We start from the raw sequence: 22,823 nt of genomic DNA on the forward strand, positions 1-22,823 counted from the left end.
ACACTCTCTGGCAAAGGAGGTCCATGGGGCCTCTCCAGCCTGCTAATGAGCATTAACTCTTGTCTAGACTGTCAGGTCTAGACAGAGCAAGGCAAAGTAGATACTGCTTAACTTGGGGGCAGATGTGATTAGTGAGATAACAGTCAATCTGAAAATTCATTCTTTTCTTCAGTTAACTTGCGAAAGACCTAAAGGCAAAAGCAGGACTCTCTTCTCTGGTAATATGTCACATAACTGAGATTATGTGCAAGTGAAAATGAGCAAAGGGAGATGGAATGTCTATCAAACCTAGATTTAAAGGAAATCCTGCTACCACAGTGTAATTTCTGTAGTTGAAAAAGAGACAAAGGGAACACAACCTCTACCCTCCTCTCGTTCCATAATTGTGTTAGCTGTGTCGAAAGTGCTTCTGCCAGATTCAGGTAAATGCATCACCCTAATACCTGCACAATTTTATTTCTAGGATTCAATTCACAGGAGGCAAATGTTCTTGTGTAAAGATATCAAGTGATAGTGTTAGGAAGTTATTCATCTTGGACCATATAATAAAGGCTATCTTGGAATTCAGAACCAAAGAATGAGCTCTGGTCAGTCTTTGGTGTCCCAATGGTATTCGATATAAACTGAAAGATTATTATCATTGGCTTGAAACCCCAAATGACAAGGGCCTGACTCATAATAAGTATTTAGTGGGAAAGAGGAAGTGGCTGCTATTTAGACTTAACCTTAGAGTTGAGGGATTGTCCTCCTCGGGCTGAGAACATTTGATCTAATGCGTTGAAGGGCTGGCCCTCCCTGGAATATCTCCTACCTCTGGCATATCAAACTATGCTCTCCGTGCAGCTGCATCTCCAGCATCCATGCTAATAGAGGACACTATCTTGGAATGAGAAGAGGCACTAATCATTCTCGTACTTATTTTACCCATGTTCAAACTCATCTGCCAATATTTCCTTGTGCAGTGTGCTGCAAAGCATTCTAATAAGCTTATTCCAGTTCCATCTTTTTTAAATTCCCAACCTATCCTTTGATAAAAGTGAGGAGAGAAAGGAAAATGCCCAAGAAATAAGAAAAGGGATTTAGGATGGGAAGAGGGAACTCATATTTATTGCGTTATGTTACAGGCACTATTGGGTTCTATACATTAGTGACCCGTTTTTGTTGTTGTTGCTGTTGTTTTTATATCAATGACCAGGTGTGTGTGTGTGTGTGTGTGTGTGTGTGTTTACACACATATTTATGTATAGGATAACAGGGAAACAAGATAAAGTGACTTAGATACTAGACAACCAAGGGTTAAATGTAAATTCTAGGACATGACTCTACATATTTATAATATCCCTGACTTCAGATTCTACAGTAACAGGTAGCCGGTAAGTCTATAAGTAATGTTGATTTTCCATGTTCATTGTTCCTAATGTTGCAGACTAATGCATATGCCATGGTAACATCTATTTCAAATCAATTTCCTACAAATGCCTTTCACAACTATTTTGTTTTTATTAATAAATTAAAACACAGCATACTTGAGCAATGTATTTTTGTTCCGTGCAAATTCACAGAGATCCAAAAAGATTATGAAAGAGATAAAATTTGCATTTACAAGAGACTGTCCTTCAGAAGGGTTTATGAAATTATTCTTTCACTATTCAAAATAGGAAACCATAAAACAAGGAGATTATAATAAATCCTTGGCAAAAATTCACATGAATACTTCCTGCCAACATTTTAATTAAGGATAATAGGTTGGCTTATCAAATATAATTGAGGGAATATTGACCAAAGGTTGGTTTGTCTAAGGGGCAGGCAATGGAACATGAGGTTCTAGTCACAGCCTCTCTCACATTTCCCCTTGACTCCCTCTGCAAAGAGACATTTTCCCTCACCTTGACTTCTCAGACCTAGAAACAGATAAATCAGAAGGCGCAGCTGGATCTGACCCCCAGGTTCTGTGGAAGTGGAAAGCATTCTGGTGCTGATGGAACTTTTCAAAGTTAGACACTAAAGGTATCCCCATGCCTTTGGGGATCCAGTAGGATTCTCATGCCAGAGGAAGGCTCATTCTTCACCCTGCTGTAACTTGGGCCTCAGCAAATTCTCTGATAAGATTTACTGAAAAACTTACAAATGTAGGACAACATAGATTTCCCCTGCCAGCACAAAGGAATAACTTTCCTGAGATTTAAAAACCATCATATATTCAAGGGGAAAAAAAAAGGAAATTGACTAGCAAAACTACTTCATGAAATACATCTCTTGATTCCCTAATGTCATCCTCTTTATGAACCAGATTTTCTCATGGCCTAAACTACTCCCTGATTGTAAATTAAGCACCATATGAATAACCTGCCTGATGGTATTACAGTGATCTAAGGTTAATGTTTAACTATTAACAGAAAATAGGATTCCAGGTACTATAACCTGAGAAGAGTACCATTAGGGTACCATTTAGAAAATTCTGTTTAAGTCTTATGATAAAGGAGCAACTTAACAGCTAGAGAAATTTGAGCCAATGAAAAAATTGATGTGAAACGAATCTATCCCCTGGGCTGGGGTATTTTATGTTTCAATATTGAAACTTGAACATTTTTTTACACCAGAAAAGTTATTCTTAGTAGTTGGCAGAGTAAATCCATGTTATCGTGAATTCTGAAGCAGTTCAGCTGAATCTAATTAGAACATCTGCAGATTTATGCAGCTTTCTGTATATTAAAGTCCTAACCCTTGTGAAATAAATATTTCTCCTCAATCCTTTATTTTTACCCTTCTCAGGGTTAATCAGACTAATATGGTATAAATTTTAACAACCATTTTTATGATCCCAGGATGAATAGTGCAATACAAGTCTAAAATATCAAGATCTTATAAATAGTGTCAGTATGTACTGGCTTTCAATGCCTTCCTCCTGGCCATCAATTTTGGCTTAGAGAAAGGGAAACAATTATGAACTCAGTCACTTGCTTCTTTGTATTCGTTTTTCAGAGATTTTCAAGGTGATCCATGCATTTCTGGGATGTTGAGGAGAACGTGTTTGGTCTTACTATCCCTCGATAGAGAATTCATTGAATCATGTAGGCAATTAAGCTAAAAAGGTCAGTTTGGTTTTACCACTTAGACAAATTACTCAAACTCATGTAGAAAATGAGTGTTTTGCTAGAGTTATCTTTAAAATACTTCTTGGGAAACAAGGCTACCATGTTTCTTTGGTAACAAAACACCTAGATGTAGCACTTCATATTAGGACTTTTGTCTTAACCAGCCTTCTATGTTAGATCAGGCTGATAAGTAATTTCTACTTCAGTCATATAATACCTCAAGGTGTTACCAAATAGTCTTAAAATTAGTTTTATCTCAGGCTGAGAAGCACTGTAGCAAAAAGAGGCCTAATCCTGGAGTCAGAGAGCCCTGTGGAAGCACCAGCTATATCACTGGTTAGAAGTGAACCACTGGGCAATAATCACACTACCTAGAAGCTTAGATAATTCGCGGGTAAAGAAATACCATTTGAACCAACAATCCCATTAGTGGGCATATATCCAAAGGAATATAAATCATTCTATTACAAAGATACATGCGCACGTATATTCACTGCAGCACTATTCACCATAGCACATTAATGACAGACTGGATAAAGAAAATGTACATATACACCATGGAATACTATGCAGCCATAAAAAGGGATGAGATCATGTCCTTTGCAGGGACATGGATGGAGGTGGAAGTCATTATCCTCTGCAGACTAACGTGGGAACAGAAAACCAAACAACACATGTTCTCACTTATAAGTAGAAGCTGAAGAATGAGAACACATGGACACAGGGAGGGGAAGAACACACTGTCAGAGTGGTAGGGGGCAAGGAGAGCATCAGGATAAATAGCCAATGTATGTGAGGCTTAATACCTATGATGGATTGATAGCAAACCACCATGGCACACCTTTACCTATGTAACAAACCTGCACGTCCTGCACATGTATCCTAGAACTTAAAATAAAATTCAATTGAAAAAATAAAGAAACTACTAACAGAAAATTCTATGATTCCAGAGTGAGGAGTAATGCATCTAATCAGAGAAAAACATGGTTTATTACTTAAAAACAGATAGGCGTATTTTGTCTTTGAATCTTGAATTTTAAATATTTGTTTTGAGAATAAAGGCCACTAACCCACCAAAATATAACAAGGTCTGGTTAAGGAGGAAAACCCCTAGGGAAAGTTTTCAGCCGATTTCTTCAATATCATATTAAAGACTCCCACATATAGAAATCCAGAGTAGATCTGTAGGGAGCAATGAAATTCTACATCGTGATATGAGGCACGATATTGAAAATGCTGTATGAAATCTTGGTTCTGTCGCCCAAGATACAATAATAATCGACGGGTAAAATAAGGATTTACCCAGCAATTTTAAAGATTAATAAAATCATATGTATAACTAGTACATGCTCAATAAATGAGAGCTGAGATACAGAGATGGGACCTTTAAAAATGGAGCATGAAAAAAGAGACCCTTTTCCTTGGCAGTTAAAAAAATGGAACATTTGTTTAATTAAAAAAAAAATTGTCAACTTTTTTTTTTTTTAACAAGCACTGGCAAATTTTATTAAAGGGAAATTTTGCATGGTTTATTTTTCACCAGTCTCTTCTGGCATGCTTCTAATGGTGTCAGAATCACCTGGATCAATGACAGCCAGTGTGCATACTCTGTAGTATTTTCCTCATGCTGCGTCCAGTTCAATATTATTGCCACTGTAGTGATGGACACCAGTTTTGACCAACATTGCATAGTACTCTATTTCTGATTTCTTCAAAGTTGGACAGTTGTTACAGAGAATGACCAATTTTGCTTTGCCTTGTCTGATCATCTTCAGAGTCTGCTTGTACCCCAGCACATGCTTCTCACTTTTTATAACAAGTTAGAGCCTAGAATTGATCAACTCCAGCGACTTTTTTGTCTTCTTTGCAGCCACCATCTTTCTGCCTTAGGTGCGGGATGGCCCCCAACCAGGAGCTGCTGCTAAGATGGCCCGGGAGCGAGAAAGGCCACTGTCAACTCTTAAAAGACTGATATAGGGTTGGGTTTGGTGGCTCATGCCTTTGATCCCAGCACTTTGCAAAGCCAAGTGAAAGATGGCTTGAGGCCAGGAGTCTGAGACCAGCCTGGGCAATATACCAAGACCCCCATCTTTAAAAAATAAAAATAAAAATAAAACCCTAAAAATTAGCTGGGGTAGGCCAAGCTACTCCAGGGGGCTGAGGCAGGAGGATTGCTTCAGCCCAGGAGTTTGAGACTGCAGTGAGTTATGATCACACCACTGCACTCCAGGCTGGGTGACAGAGCAAGACCCCATCTCTAAATAATTAAATAAAATAAATTTTAAAAAACCATTATAAACAAATTCCATCAGGTTCTTCTAGTCAATCAGTGCTTTAAAGCAGTGGTTCTCAAAGTGTGGAGCCTGGATCGATGTCAGCATTATCATCTGGGAACTTGTTAAAATGCGAATTCTTGGGTCCCAAGGCCTACAGAATCAGAAACTTCTAGGATGAGGCCCAGCAGCCTGTGTTAACAAGCCTTCCAGAGGACTGTGCCACATGCTTAAGGTTGAGAAACACTGCGTTAAGCCTTCCTTCAAATATCAGCATAACTTCAAGGCTTCCACTGTCTCAACGGTCTTGCAGAAGGTCCCTTCTTTGTCTGTTAGGATGTGCAGATTCCTAGTAGATTTGCTGAACAATCTGAGTCTCCACTTCCTCCTTCTTGGCATTCATCTCCTGCTCTTTATTCAGGACTAATTGATGTTCACACTGGCCAATTAGTCAATGCTACAATTCAAATGGCCCCAGCTGTATCCAGAATTAACATGAAAGCTTTCCTAAAATATTTGAGTGGGTTTAAAAAAAAAATCACAGATTTTCCTTTTCAAAACAAGCATTTGGGCCCATTTTTGTTCAAGTATGAAGGTGAATTTTTCATGTATTATTTCCTCAATATAATTATTTTATGTGTTCGTTAAATACAGAGACTGCTAAAAACTTGTTTGTTGAGACTTCCACAAGTTGATAAGTAATAGGATAAAATGTGCATCTCCTTTATTTAACTACCCTAACCTGTGTATCAGTCTCATCTCACTCATTTGTTCATTCTACAAATATGCATCAAGCACCTATTATGTGCCAGGCACTGTTCTAGGTATGAAGGCTTCAGCCATAAACAAGACAGATGGGGTGAGACTGGACAGATTGGAGGGGAGTCTCTTCCTGCTACAGCTTGCATTGTAGTGGAGGACAGAACACTATAAATAAATCAACAAATTAATAAGTACAATAATTACAGGTTGTATGAAACACTCTGCAAGATAGAAACAGGATAATGTGATAGAATCCCTGGAAGGGGTGGCTTCCTTAGACAGGGTGGTTGAGAAAGGTGTCTTTAGGCAGATTATATCTGAACTTAGTCCTGGAGATTGAAAGGAGCTACTTAAACGAAGAGGTGGAGGAAAGCGGAGGAATTCAGGCAGAGGATTATACAGCAAGCAACAGTTTTGCACTTTATGAAACATGAAATAAAGCCATAGTAAGTCAGCGGGAAAGAGTGTTGGGGAAACATCATTAAAAACAAAATCTCCTCCCAACACAGAAAATGTCTCTACAGACTAGAAGAGAAAGAAAGTAATCTTATTATTGAAAAAGCATTGAATAAGAATATGATAACTATCACAGGTAATCCATTAAGAGATTCCAAAATTCAAAAGACATCTCATCCTTTTACCATGTGGTACATACTTGCCATCAAGATAAACAATAACTACTCAAGTAAGAGGACTTGGCAGCACCATTTGTCACACACAGCTCTTCCTAAATTTACTTGGTAGTTGAGGTGACCATCTGTGTTAACTATTGGCTTTATTCAACAGAAAAATAAAGTTCTCTTTATGATAAGAGACAGTTTTGCAACTTGGAGCGAGGCACCTGCCCTCCCACAGAAATGGGGAAATAGGGGCACTATCTTCCTTGATTCCATTTGAAAAAGATGGCTCCCAGGGCCTTGAGAAAGACATTCCTGGGTCTAAAACTGGCCAGAAGCTTATTTAGCTTTCAAAAAGATTTACATATATTTCACAGAGACAGAGAAAGAAGTTAACAATTACAAGTTTTCTAAGTAAATGCTCTAAGAATAAGAGGTTGGGGTGGGGAAGTCCTTCCTTCTATTTTCAACAACAAGAATTAAGCCTCTTAATTTTAAATTGTATTGGCCCTTACAAAAGGCATGAATTAAAGTAACAGGGACCGAATTATGCAGGATCTTAGAAGAGTTTGCCATTTACCCTCAGAGAAATGGAAACCCGCTGAAGGTTTGTAACATGATCAAATTTATATCTTTAACAAGGCATTTAGCCCCCGATAGAATGTACTGAGAAGGACACAACGTCACTTTTGTGATAATTCTTGTTAAAAATCCATAACCCAATGCAGTCATAGAAAACAGCAGATGAACCTAAATTGGGGAACATTCTATCAATGAATTGACCAGTACTTTTAACAAATGTCAATGTTATAAAAGGAAGACTAAAGATCTGTCACAAATTGAAGGATACTAAAGAGATATGACAAGCAAATGTAATGTGGGTCATTGGATTGTATCCTGGACCAGAAACTTTAGTGGAAAAACTGGTGAAAATTGAATAAGGCCTGTAGCTTAGTTAATAGTATTACATCAATGTTAATTTCCTGCTTTCCAAAATTGGTTATATATGTAAGATGTTAAAATTAGGAGAAGCTGCATGAAGAATATATGAGAACTCTCTGCACTATTTTTGTAACTTTTTTATTAATTTAAAATCATTTCAAAATAAAAAATTAAAAAGCAAAAGAGCTTTAAAAACATTTTAAAATATCATTTATGATACTGAGTTAATAAATTATTAAGGGGGAAAATAGAAGTGGGGAGGGAAGATAGGAGGCTAATGAAAAAAATTGCAGGAAATAAGAGTTTGAAGATGGTGGCAGCAATTATGGAGAATATTAAGAATCAAGATTCATTTTGGGTTCAGAACTGACAGTACTCGTGTATCTACTGAGTGTGAGAATTGAAGGACAAAGGTAGTTTCTAGAACTTTGCATAAGTAACTGTTGGGATGTGCCATTTTTTCAAAGAGAAGGCACTAAGAAAGACATAAGGTTTTAGGCTGGATGATCTCTGGTTTCAACCTCTCCTCTACAATGTTATATCACAAATCCAGCTCCCTCTGAGAAAGCAGTGAGCGTTGATCAATGTTATAATGAACGATATATGATTTTGACATTATTCTTCATAGAGGTGGCCACAGACACTTCAAATCCCAGTTTAGACCTATGTACAAGGTACAACCATCAAGTAAACTAGTCTAAGACTTGTTTCTTACCAGCATTTAGTTTTTAGATTGATTTTTCTTTTCCTCCTCTCACCCCATTACTTTAGACAGCAAACTAGTCAGCAACAAGTTGTTAATCAGAACCCTGGCTAAACCATTTGGTCCTCTTAATTTAGCCAACTGTGGAAGCCAAAAAACAAAACAAACAAACAAAAAAACCCACCACCTTTTTACTCAAAAAGTCAAATTGCACTATGTGGACTTACAGATTGTCTAATTTTAACTAAACTAAACTTCACAAGTATGGATAAAAGATAATACTAATACAAAAAAAAATGACAGAGCAGACCTTTTTAATTCTAGCATCAGCTCCTCATCTGCCACACTACAACTTAAAAGTAAGCACAAATTTAATCAGAAAAAGCAGTAGCATCTGACTCTGTATTTTTAAAAGAATAAATAATTACAACTTACCCCTTCCAGGGAAGGATGACTTTTTACAGAAACTGAAAATGTCTTTACTTTTGAAAAGAAGTCTATGCTATGCCTCCAACCCATTCTGAGCATTTTTGAACTGGTTGCTTAGAAATGTTTTCATTAATACATGATTTTGCCACCATAAACCACGTAAGTCTTCCAGACGGTTCTCACTGTGGAGAAGGGAGGTCCCCACAGTGCTTCTGTGCCCCCACCCCGCATCCTCATCTCCAGTTTTCCAGAGATTTTAACACCCTGACTTTTAAGGGGACAGGCACCTGTTTCTGTCTTTGCTGGCCTGAGCCTGGGACAGGCTCCTTCAACATGGACCTGTGGCAGTCCTGGGGAAAGGATGGCACATCTCAGCAGACCCTTCGATGGGGACATTTGGACTCAGAAGTCACACCACTTGGATTCACAAAGTGGCCCAGCCACTTGCCAGCTCTGTGACCTTAGGCAAGTTGTGTATGTCCTTGAGCCCCAGTTTTTCATTAGAAAGTGGGGATGGACATAATGCCTCCACACAGTAGTGAGAGGATCTCATAAGCCAGAGAATATAAAGCTTTTAATACAAAGCTTAATAAAGGTTGGCAACTGTTAAACTAAATTAAAATTGCGCGTGAGGATGCCCCTGTCCTGAGTCCTTAAGTAATGAACTGCAACATAACATAGTACATTAACTAAACCCTAACTTAGGAGTTGAAGTAACGAATATTAATAGCTGGTCTCAGTCAATCACAGATCACAGTAGCTGAGCTCCAGCCAATCACAGTCAGCCAGTTGATTTGAATTAGGCAAAACACCAACCTGTTGCCTATGACAGTGACAGGGAAGTCACTGTCCCTGTGACTTCCGTTTTCTGACCATAGATGTCTGACCACATTGCAGCCAGGGAATTCTTTGAACCTTTTCTGGTTCTGAGAACCAGGTGCTAGAATCGTCTTTATGATTTTTAAATTGTAAATAAAAGCCAATTCAGATAATGAAAGTAAATTTGTTGTAATTTTGCCTTTTGACACTACTATTGTCCTACTATGTTTCCTAGAGGCAGGGAGCTCCTTAGTTTTTGGTTTCAGAATTGTCCTGTCCTGGGTCAACCACTGTGTTCCCCTTAGTTCAAGCATGAGCCATTTCTAAAACACACAGGTCTCCTAACATGAGCACATTAAACTGAATAGAAAATATTAAAAAATAACAGCAAAACTTAATGACAGTATCAAGAAGAGCTCATCTATCCTAGTAATCAATGTACAATAAAGCTTATGACATACCATTTTTATCTATGAAATTTGAAATTTTAAAAAATACATGAAAAACATATTAAATACATATGTACAAGTATTAGTAAGGTGAAGCGAAATAAGTATTTGCATATGCTTCTAGTGAAACTATAAATTAGGGCAGCCTTCCCAGAACCCCAAATCAATTTGACCCAACAATTTTGCTTGAGGAAGTAACGCCATTTTCTTCCTTCCAGATAGCAGAACACGTTATAAGGCTATAATAATTAAAACAGTATATGATTTAAACACAGAACAGAGATATGACCTTTTGATATATTAAGTTGATATTTAAAATCAGTGGCAAATGATGGAATGGAAAATAAATGGTTTAAAAACAACTAAATATTATTTGGAAAAAGCATGAAGCTGGATCCCCTCCTCTTACCATCAAGCAAAAACAAATTTCAAATAGATTAAATATCACAACATAATAGCCCTAGAAGGAAACATATGTAAGTATTTTTATAATCTTTGAAAGGAGATGGCCTTTCTCAGCATAGGCATAAGACCTAGAACTCATGAAGAAAATGACTGAATTTGTACTGCAATTAAAAATATGTATATGGCGGGGTTGGGCGCGGTGGCTCACGCCTGTAATCCCAGCACTTTGGGAGGCTGAGGCGGGCGGATCACAAGGTCAGGAGATCAAGACCATCCTAGTTAACACGGTGAAACCCCATCTCTACTAAAAATACAAAAAATTAGCAGGGCGTGATGGCGGGAGCCTGTAGTCCCAGCTACTCGGGAGGCTGAGGCAGGAGAATGGCGTGAACCGGAAGGCAGAGCTTGCAGTGAGCCGAGATCATGCCACTGCACTCCAGCCTGGGTGACAGAGCAAGACTCTGTCTGAAAAAAAAAAAAAAAAATGTATATGGCAAGAATGGCCATAATAAAAAAATAAAAAAATAATAGATGTTGGCATGGATGTGGTGAAAAGGGAACACTTCTACAATGCTGGTGGGAATGTAAACTAGTACAGCCACTATGGAAAACAGTGTGGAGATTTCTTAAAGAACTAAAAGCAGAACTACCATTTGATCCAGCAATCCCACTACTGGGTATCTACCCAGAAGAAATGAAGTCGTTATATGAAAAAGATACTTGTGCATGCATATTTATAACAGCACAATTCGCAATTGCAAAAACGTGGAACCAACCCAAATGCCCATCAATCAATGAGTAGAAACTGCGATGTGATATGTATGTGTATATATGTGTGTGTGTGTGTGTATATATATATGTGAGATATATATCTACACACACACACACACACACACGCTATGGAACACTACTCAGCCATTAAAAAGGAATGAGTTAATGGCATCTGCAGCAACCTGGATGGGATTGGAGACTATTATTCTAAGGGAAGTAATTCAGGAATGGAAAGCCAAATATCATATGTGGGAACTAAGCTATGACAATGCAAAAGCATAAGAATGATACAATGGACTTTGGGACTTGGGTGGAGAGGGAAGTTGTGGGAAGGGGTAAGGCAAAAAAGACTACAAATTGGGGTCAGTGTATACTGCTCGGGTGATGGGTGCACCAAAATCTCACGAATCACTACTAAAGAACTTACTCATGTAACCAAATACCACTGGTTCCCCCAAAAACCTATGGAAATAAAAAAATTTAAAAATAATTTTAAAAAGTGAAAAAATGAAGAAAACACATTTATGGCAAAAAAAAAAAGCACTGTAAGTAAAATTAAAAGATACATGATGGATTGAAAGAACACATTTGCCAGGCATAGAAAACAAAGAGTTAAAAGTTTCCATAAATCAGTTAAAAAGATATAATTTAATAGAAAAATATATACATAATTCAAAGAGAAAATTCACTGAAATGGAAATACAAATGGACATAAACATTGAAAAGATTACCAGTTTTAAAAATTATTATGGCAATATAAATTAAGCAACATATTCTGCTTATAAGGTTGGCAAAATTTTGTTATGTTACAGAAAGTGCAGAAAAATGGAAATTCACACTGCTGTTGAGAGTGTAAATTGGTACAACCTTTTAACAACAATTTGGAAATATTCATCAAAATTAAAGGGCCACACATCTTGTTACTCTTCTAGGAAGCTGTATTAGATAAATACTCAACATGTACACAGATACATGTCCAGAAAAGATTATAACAGGTTTGTTTATAATAAATAGAAAAACAAACAAAAAAGAATAGTCCAACAACCCATCTGCTGGAGAAGTATGGGTGGAGCAAAAGACACAGTGATTCAGCTGAAAGGGGATGTGGAATCAAAAAAGATTTTAAATAGCAATTAAAAAATAAAAATAGCTCAAGTGTTATAATCAAGCTATTGCTTTAAATAGTTCATCTATAATAAAATACAGCCATTAAAAATGATGCTTTTGAATATTTACTTAAATAGGAAAAGATTCATGGTATACCAATTAGAATGAGGCTATGATATCATATGTTAGGTATGACCCATATTTGCAACATACATACTCCAAGGAAGGATACACACAAGTATGTGAACAATGGATCTCTCTGGGTCGGGTAGGAAAGAGGTTACAAGGTAGTTTAATTTATACTTCATGTTTGTATTTTCCAATTTCTTCAATAGTCACAATTAACTTTTGTAATTAAGAAAGTGAAAGCTTAACAACAACAAAAAATGAAGTCAGGAGACGGAGACGAATCCCTGAACTAAAGCAGAGTACTTATTTTATCTTTCTCTGCAAACCCCAACTACCTAAAATGAAATGCTTTATGTTTATCTTACACATGCAAATACAAAATGTTTTAATTTTATCTTCAAAGCATCCACTGTACCATCCACATCCGCATCTGTTAATCTCTATTTTGGAGTTTCGGAATTCATATGGTGGGATTTATGAAATCCACATTCTGCTGTCAGTCTTCACACTAGGGGTTTTAGAAAATAGTATGAATGAAATGTGCTAACCCTGGCCTTGGAATGCAGTCATTCTACAAAGTACATTTATTTTTTATTTTTTTAACCAAAGAATCAATAGACGTTTCAGCTGCTATATAGAAAAATACTCGCTTTCAATATGAAAGCTCAGCAGCAATGGGAAGAAAATATAATGCACTGCAAGAAAAGTTTAAAGTTATAAACTTGTGTGGCCATGCATAAAAACTCCTAAAAACTGTGACCATCCAAGGGTTTCTTTCTGAATGGGTCTTTTATTCCAGTGAGTTGGCACAGTGAAGGATGCGCTGCATTGTTCTGACATCACACCAGGGTGAAAACACATAGTTCTGTTGACATCAATACAATGAACTACAATATATTTTTTATATCCTCTGTAGGTGTTCTGAAAGGAACGTATTGGTGGAAAAGTTAAAAAAAAAATTGCAGGAAAATCCCTGCAATGAATGGAGTACTAAAGCATTTCAATTTCCTAGGAAAAACTGGGGCCTACTTAAAAATGTGATGGTAACATGAAGCATACAAATGGAGAAGAATTTTCAAAGGGAACATACAGAACACTTTTCCTGTGTCACAGTTTATTGTGCAAATTCCATATATCTTAGTATAATGCAGTATGCATTAAAAAATTAGTTTGTCAAGAAATCTGTTCATAATACACCTCAGTAGGTCAAGAGAAATGTAATTTTGATGTAGACATAATTTGATTTCTCACTCTGCTCTGTTGTCTTCATGCTTTCTGGTCTTAATCAAAATTGTCTTTTATTTGAATTCTTATGAATGAATCTTCTTGTAGACTGCATGGTCCCTCCATCGTATTTTAGAAACTAAAAAATAATTACCAAATGTCGATGTGGTTGGTACTATAGATAGCAAGAGATGAAATAAAACCAGTGGGAAGCCAGACAAGTAAGGGACAGATGCAAAGTGTGGACTCTAAGGGGTCTTGGATACTGAATATTCAATTATAAGATCTCAGAGTCTTGTTACATGCAGCTTGATTCAGAAACAAGAGAAGCACAAGGGAAGCTACTCAGCAAAACTAATTCATCTCAGACATGTGAATGTATTCGTCTCCTATGACCCTCACATTGTGCAAGACAGTAGCTCCAAAAGAACTAAAGGAATTAGGGCACGTCATCATTTTCTAGTTTAATTAGATTTTTTATAGATATTAATTGAAAACAGTATAATATAGTGTGCTCAAATTAATATAGCCTGCATTGTATACAAGTGTCAAAATGAGTGATTTGGGATTCTCTATGCAAGCATTTGCTTTCTTACATGAGCCTATCTGTATAGTATAATATCCATATAGTATAGTAATTCTGTCTAAAAATGTGGAGAACACCTAAAATAAATGTATGAATGGGACAAATCTTCAATGAAAACATTTTATAGAAACCAATTTAAGTTTTAATTTGATTAATGTACATGATTGTCAGAGAAGAGGCGAGAATTTTTTTATGTTTATTAAAATAATTATTAAGAATTTTAAATATTTATAATTGGATAGAATATAAATAACATAGAATTTACTATTTTAATTATTTTCAAGTGTTCAATTTTGTGGCATTAAGTACATTTTTATTGTTGGGCAAACATCACCACCATCCATCTCCAGAACTTCGTATTTCCAAATTGAAATTCCATATCCGTTAAACAATAACTCCCTACAGTAAGAAATTCTAAATGCCGGAAAAATATCAACATGTATACAATGACATCATTTGCAAGTCAAAGTTAAAATAATGAGAAAAGGTTTTGATGTGATATGTTTCCCCAACTATATATGTAACCTCTTTTGTGGCTTTTTGCTATATTCTAGCATTTTTATTCACTAGTACTATCATTAACTGTATATTTATCATCTAATTAGCTCCCTATTTTCAATTAACCCCCAACATACCAGAAAAAATCATCGTCATTTATCATCTGAGTCCAATGGGTCCTTTTTAAAATATATATTTTAAGTCATTTTACAAATAATTTATGGAACAATAAAGAGATAATGAAAAACTTATTTAACATTTCATAAGAAGTTAAACACAGCACACCTCACTGGGTCAAGTAAATGCTGGAGCACAGGCATTGTAAAGGATGAAATAGCACTGTCACACACTTTGTGTGAGTCCCATCACAAAATATTGGTGGACTAGACTGAATCCTTCCTGATTGAATGACAAACTGAATGAAAATACCACATTTTCTTTTGTGCCCCTAGAAATGTATTGTTCACTCATCTTTTCTTGAGTTGGAGAAAATTCAGGCAGAATATCACCCTCCGAAAACTCATAATCTCAAATTTTGTGTGTATGATTAATTTCAACATCATCACTCAAAAGTAGAATGCTGCTCTCCACCTCTTTGCATGTATGCATTGATTCATCTTAAATTTTTGAACCAGATTTATCTATCTCTTTCCTTTATCATTTTGGGCAGAAAATATAAACTTTGAAATTCTTCACTCTTTTTAATGGAAGCTAAAAGCAGCAGACCACAAAGATGGTGTCTTCCATCTCCTCTTATACTATTCTTTAAAAAATGATATATGGACACAGGAAGGGGAATATCACACTCTGGGGACTGTGGTGGGGAGGGGGGAGGGGGGAGGGATAGCATTGGGAGATATACCTAATGCTAGATGACGAGTTAGTGGGTGCAGCGCACCAGCATGGCACATGTATACATATGTAACTAACCTGCACAATGTGCACACGTACCCTAAAACTTAAAGTATAATTTAAAAAAAAATGATATAATACTTTGGGCAATGTAGTTAGAAAGCTGAAGAATTATGAATATATTATTCTTCAGCCTCAAATTTAGGGAATTCCATGATTCTTATGTCTTACTATTTTAGTCTGCTTAGCCTAATTGTTAATAATTGATGAGTAATGATGAAATAATTCCTAAGATGATGTACTAACACAATGTTCCAAGATGTAAAAAAAAAAAAAAAAAAATATTAAGATCACTATAAGAACTCATTATGTATCTTGGATTTTCAAAAGAGTTTAATGGGCCTATATAGTAACTGCAAGATTTAATTTTTTTCTGTTTAAAGTAATAGTAAATTTTCTCTTCGTTCTTTGGAAGGCTTTGAATAAATAATAACTATCAGTCCTTACAAATAGTTAAAACCATTTTTAAAAATTTCAAATGCAAATCAGATCCAATGGGCCTTAATGGCATACCAATGACATGGATTTATTTTAGAACTAAATTTTATATCACTAACATGGGAAAACCAATAACATTTGCCATTTTGGTTACGATTGTGTCCCTTTATATACTCCACCTAAAGTGACAATGGCTTTAACAGATATATTTCTCACAGAAATGTAGTCCAGAGAGAGACAGTCCAACCTTAGAAATGGCAGCATCGTGGCCATTAGGGATAAGTATCCTTCTACTTTTCCGCTCTGTCATTCTCAGGATTGCCTCACTATCCAATTTAGCTGTTGTTGCTCCAGCCATCTCATCTATATGACAGGCAAGAAGGAAAAATGGGCCTAGGGAAGAAAGTGTGCGTGCCCTAGATTAGTCAGTGTCCTGTGAGCATTTTTACCAGGTGTCACCAGTGGCATTTCTGCTTATCTCACTGGCCAGGACAAAGACATATGACCACACCTAGGTGCAAGGAAGGCTAGGCCTTATAGCCTTTTAGCTGGTACACTGCCACTGCCAATAATGGGATTCGTTAGGAAAGAAGAAGCAAATAATGGATACTGGATGGCAAACAATAGTTTATGCCACAACTACCAAAAACAGAAGATGACTACAAACACATACATGAAAAACAAACTATGATTAAACTATAGATATATACCGTTTATAACTAAAGTTCAAAGTCCAAAATCTTCTCACATTTGGTTTAAAAGGGAAAATATAAAGCACCAGAAAAATATTAAAAATCTTCTCTTTGACCCCAATCAAAAGCACTGAAAGAGAAAATAACTATTTTCCTTTAGTGATTTGATAATTTAGTGATTTAGTATTATTTAATGTCATATTTGTGTAACACGTAAAAATCACTTCCTAAATGACCAGTGGTATGGAGCTCGCATTTGGGGAAAGTCTGCCTTTCACAAAGAAATCATGAAAGGAGATAAGATTATAGAGGTAAAATGAGGATAAAGAGTAATAAAAGACTTTGGTGCTAAATCAAAAAATTCTAAATTAGAATTTTGGAATTTATACCTGTAAGGGTATTTAGACATTATCCAACCATAGAATCATAATATCACTGTTTATTGCAGCACTGTTCACAATAGCCAAGATAAGGAATCAACCTAAGTGTCCATCAATGAATGAATGGGTAATGAAATTACGTACATATATACAACAGAATACTATTCAGTCATTAAAAAGAGTGAAATCTTGTAATTTGCAACAACATGGATGGAATTGGAGGACATTGTGTTAAATGAAATAAGCCAGGCACAAAAAGAAAAATACTGTATGTTCTTACTCAGATGTGGGAGCTAAAAAAAAAAAATTGAATTCATGGAGATAGGGAGTAGAATAATGGTTACCAGAGGCTGGGAAGGGTAGTGTGCAGGGGGCAGATAGAAACAGATTGGCTAATGGGTACAAAATATAGTTAGATAGGAGGAGTAAGATCTACTGTTTGGTAGCAAAATAGTGTGACTATAGTCAACAATAATTTTATTGTATTTTTCAAAATAACTAAGAGTAGAATTGCAGTGTTCCTAACACAAATAAATGATAAATACTTGAGGTGATGGCTACCTCAGTTACACACATATGCAGTCACACAGCATACGCTTGCATCAAAATATCACATGTACCTCATGAATATGTATAACTGTTAAGTATCCATAATAACTAAAAATTAAAAATCTAAAACAGTTGTCCTGATTTTCTTAAAAATATGTCAAGTTGACTTGAAATAATAATAAAAATGACAAAAATTAAGACAATAAAGAATATCATAAGTTAAAAAGCAACAACAAAAAGTATCATAACCTTATAAAGTTGAAATTTATTTTAGAAGTAATCTTGCCCGTTGAACAATTCTTTTTAAAACATCTTTGGAACCTAGTTATTTAAGCTGTTTCAACCTTTTCAATGAGAATAAAATCAATAATAGGCAACCAATTCCATTTTAAAACATTTCTAATCCTAAAACATCCTGGCCGGGCATGGTGGCTCACGCCTGTAATCCCAGCACTTTGGGAGGCTGAAGTGGGTGGATCACAAGGTCAGGAGATCGAGACCATACTGGCTAAGATGGTGAAACCCCGTCTCTACTAAAAATACAAAAAATTAGCTGGGCGAGTTCGTGGGCGCCTGTAGTCCCAGCTACTTGGGAGGCTGAGGCAGGAGAATGGCATGAACCCGGGAGGCAGAGTTTGCAGTGAGCCAAGGTTGCGCCACTGCACTCCAGCCTGGGCGACAGAGCGAGACTCTATCTCAAAAAAAAAAAACAAAAACTTCCTTATATGCATGTAAATACATTTTTTCTAATACAATTTACCATTTTTCCCCTGGACCAATAATAAAGCCATTTAACAAGTTTTCCAGGTATAAAGGCTATATAAATTCTATTCACTCAGTTTTATTTATTTATAACTTCCACTTATTGGTTCTTATAGAGACCTGAATACATTTTTATGCAAAAAATACAATTTATACAAATAAGGAGCCCTTTGACTCACCCTTAGTCCTACTTAGTAAGCCATTATTGTCAGCTTGTTATGAATTATTCCAGATATTTATCTCTTTATGCACATAGGGAAATATTTTGTTTTATGGATTTTTTCCATAAACCATAATACATATATATTATCTGCAACATGCTTTTATTTGAATTTGATAAATCTTGCTGATCTCTATACATCAGAACTCATATATGTTCTTTCATTTTAACTGCTGCATGGTATTCCATAGCTATGCCATGTATATAACATAATTATGATACACCCTTAGGGTATCTTCTTTTTAAGACAGGATCTTGCTCTGTCACCCAGATTGGAGTACAGTGGTGCAATCATAGCTCACTGTACTCTGGAACACCTGAGCTCAAGTGATCCTCCTGCCTCAGCCGCTCGAGAAGCTGAGACTACAGGTATGCACTCCCATGGCCTGGCTAATTATTACATTTTTTTGTAGAGACAGGGTCTTGCTGTATTGCCCAGGCTGGTCTTAAACTCTTGGCCTCAAGCAATCCTACTGCCTCAGCCTCTCAAAGTGCTAGGACTACAGGTGGATATTTTCAGTTTAGGGCAATTAATAAAATTGCTAAACATCCTTGTAAATGTTTTTGTGTATGTACCTTTGTGTATATTCATTTGTGTATAAAAGTTTTCAAAATTACATATAAACAAATGTGCATTTTTAAAGTACTGATCATACCAAATTACTCTGCAATACAACCATGCAATTTTATACCCACTAGCAGATTACAAGAATCTCCATTTCCTCACATTCTCACTAATACTTTATATATCAGTATTTGTATCTTTTCCCAATCTGAAACTTTTTTGAAGTCATATGCAATATTTCTGTAAAATCTCTTTTTTTTTTCAATACTCTCTGGTTCCTTTAATCCCATCTTTATAGGTCATGATTTTCACACCTTCCACTATCCCAACTTGCCTCCCAGAGATACTTCAATTTATCAATGTTTCTCTTACAATGTATTTCCAATAACTGATTATAATGGTACAAGTGTACTTTGACCTGACCTGCGTACAAAATAGAACTATTACCTACCTTGTTCTGAGCTAATAGATCTTAATATTTTGTGAGTCACTGTTCTCATTGAGAATCTAACAAAAGAAATGAGCTTTTCTGCCCTCCCCCCACCCCACCAAAATACACAGGCATGCAATATGTACACAAGGTCAAAGATTTTGTGAAGCACAGACCCAACATTAATCATTTATTAATGCAGCCCCATATCACATTTATATTTTGGTAGTGACCTCACAATATTGTTGATTTGTATTGAGTTTGCAATCAACTACATCTCAAGTCTTGTTTACATTAACTACTGAAACATTACATCTTTCTCAGCCTATATTTTTTAATACTTTTTAAAGCTGGCTACTAAGCGTTTGCATTATTCCTTTTAATTTTGTCTGTTCCATCAGCCCATTGAGCTGTTTGTTAACTGTAAGTCTGCTGCTAACCTAATTTATGAATGTCTTCATTCATGTTAATGAAAATGATTTAAGTAGGAGCACAACAACATGTCATTCAGCCTGTCTTCACAGGCTTTTTTTTTTTTTTCAACAAATATTTTTTGAGTGACCTCTGTGGGCCGGGCTATGGAGTAACTATACTGTGACCTAACACACTTTGCTTCCCTGCAAATTGTTCAATATACTTGCTGAAATTCAGCTCTACTTCATGCGTGGTACCCACAGTCTACCAAATTAGTAACCTAAACACTAGAATAGGAATTGATATTAGTTTTCATTTCCTGATTTGTTTATTCTTTCAAAAAATTTTTTGAGTGGTTTCCAGGGGAGAGGTGCTGTGCCTGGGGCTGGAACTGCAGTGGTACACAGGACAGAATGAGGCCTCCTTTTCAGCTTGAACTCTTGCAAGGAATTGCAATGCTCAGGCTGACTCCTACTCATCACCACATTCCTTGCTGATCCTGCAAAAACTCCTATTAAACAATCTGGCTGGGCGCGGTGGCTCACTCCTGTAATCCCAGCACTTTGGAGGCTGAGGTGGGTGGATCGCCTGAGATCAGGAGTTCGAGGCTAGCCTGGCCAACATGGCAAAACCCTGTCTCTACTAAAAATACAAAAACTAGCTGGGCGTGGTGGCGTGCCTGTAATCCCAGCTACTTGGGAGGCTGAGGCAGGAGAACTGCTTGAACCTGGGAGGCAGAGGTTGCAGGGAGCTGAGATTGCACCACTGCACTCCAGTCTGGGTGACAGAGCGATACTGTCTCCAAAAAAATAATAATAGTACATACTAAAATTTGCCAGCTATAAAGAACAAAGGGAGAGGGTCATGACCTTACTCTTTCCAAACTTAAATAGCTGACGATTAAACTTGACATTATTTGATCAACAGAGTGGTAAAATTAATGAAATGGTGTCTAAAATAATGTTCGAGAAATTTTTTGTAAATAAATGAAGCAGAGAAGTAAAACAAAGGGATAGCAAAAATATTGCAGCTAATACAGAACATTAAAAACTAGTGTAATCTAATCCATGGGCCATGAAGATAAATTTCACTTAATGAAATTCATAATATTCTCTCTTATTATCTTTTCAAATTTACTGTTATCACCAGAGGCATAACTCCTACTTTATATTCCAAAAAAGAAGTCCCAGATCTAAATCTCTGAGTCTCTGGCAATCGGGCTTAAATGTTTCACTATCTAATCATGTCATATAATGTAATATAATTATAAAATGCAATATAATTATAAAATTATAAAGTGTACAGCTCTATTTCTGGATTTGTGGGTCTCTTACAAATATAAACTATCACCTGGTGTTCCATAGATCAGTAGAGTTACTATAGTTAACACGAATCAATTATACATCTCAAAGTAGCCAGAAGATAATATTTTGAATGTCTATAGCATAAAAAGAATAAATATTTGGGGTGGTAGATATATATACCAATTAACCTGAACTGATTATATGAATGTATCAAATTATCACATGTACCTCAAAAATATGTATACCTAATATGTATCAATAATAAACCAGATGGATAGATAGATAGATAATCATGAGTCTTGCTTCTCCAGAGGGGCACATAACATAGAATTAATTCCAATTCCACTGGAAAAATTTTATTTGGTCTGATTAGTGTCAATGAGGGGGGAAAATTCAGTAGTTTTCATCTAAATAGTCACAAATTCCATTTTCAATAACGCTCATATCATACAATGAGCTAATTTTTCAAGCAACTTTTCAAAAATCTATACATTACCATGCTTACTGTACTTACTATCTAAAATAACAAAAGAAGCATACTGATTTGGGATTAATATGGCTTCTATTCCATGCATTCATGGACCTTAATGAGGATGGTAATATTTTTAAAAATACATGAAATTAACAGTTCTTTAGCTCCATGGGACAGAAAAGTGATTTCCTACACAAGCTTAAAGACATAATTAAACATATATTTCATTTCTCTTTCAAGAATATTCTTCTGAGCTTATCGAATACAGCTGCAGGGAAAGCAACTGGCAGTTTCCAGGCAAAAGGAAAACTATCAGTTCTTTATAAGCTGCTTTATGGGTTGTCAATTTCTCTATCTTTCCACATTGGCATCTTCTGTCTTGATATCATTTAAATTAGATTAGAAATTAGTGTTTTACTGGGAAAAAATAATGTTGCTACAGGGCAAAAAATAAATAAATAAATAGCCACATTAATGAGAATTTTTCTAATTACTTTCTAGTTAGCCAGGCAGTTCTGTTGACCTTTGCTGTGTTTTTAGGAGAAGCTGTTATCAGAAGAAAACTCCACAGTTATAACTGCACATTACATTTTTTAAAAAACCTCAAACTTTCTACGTTCAGGGAAGTATTTTTACTCAGCATGGGAGCCAAGATTCTGAAAAAGATTATCATACTGTGAGCTTTTGATTACATGACATTTAATAAAAAATTACTCACAGTATACAATATAAAAAGAGAACAAAAAATACTTTTGTTAAATGTTTTAAATATATAAAATATATTTATAAATATATACTTACATAAATGGTCACATTTTATACAATAGCTACCAAGTGTGAACGAGCCCATAATTCATAAATAAAACTGTCCATGAC

General features: G+C 35.9%; 1 protein-coding gene and 1 pseudogene across 1 annotated transcript in view; one reads left to right on the forward strand and one right to left on the reverse strand.

The window, feature by feature from the left end:
* CDH20 (cadherin 20) overlaps positions 1 to 22,823 on the forward strand; it is a 222,093-nt gene that overhangs the window by 66,723 nt on the left and 132,547 nt on the right. The gene's annotated exons all lie outside the window — the stretch shown is intronic.
* Positions 3,435 to 5,106, reverse strand: LOC129394622 (large ribosomal subunit protein eL30-like; annotated as a pseudogene).

This window comes from Pan paniscus, chromosome 17, assembly GCF_029289425.2.
Source record: "Pan paniscus chromosome 17, NHGRI_mPanPan1-v2.0_pri, whole genome shotgun sequence".
Lineage (NCBI taxonomy): Eukaryota > Metazoa > Chordata > Mammalia > Primates > Hominidae > Pan > Pan paniscus.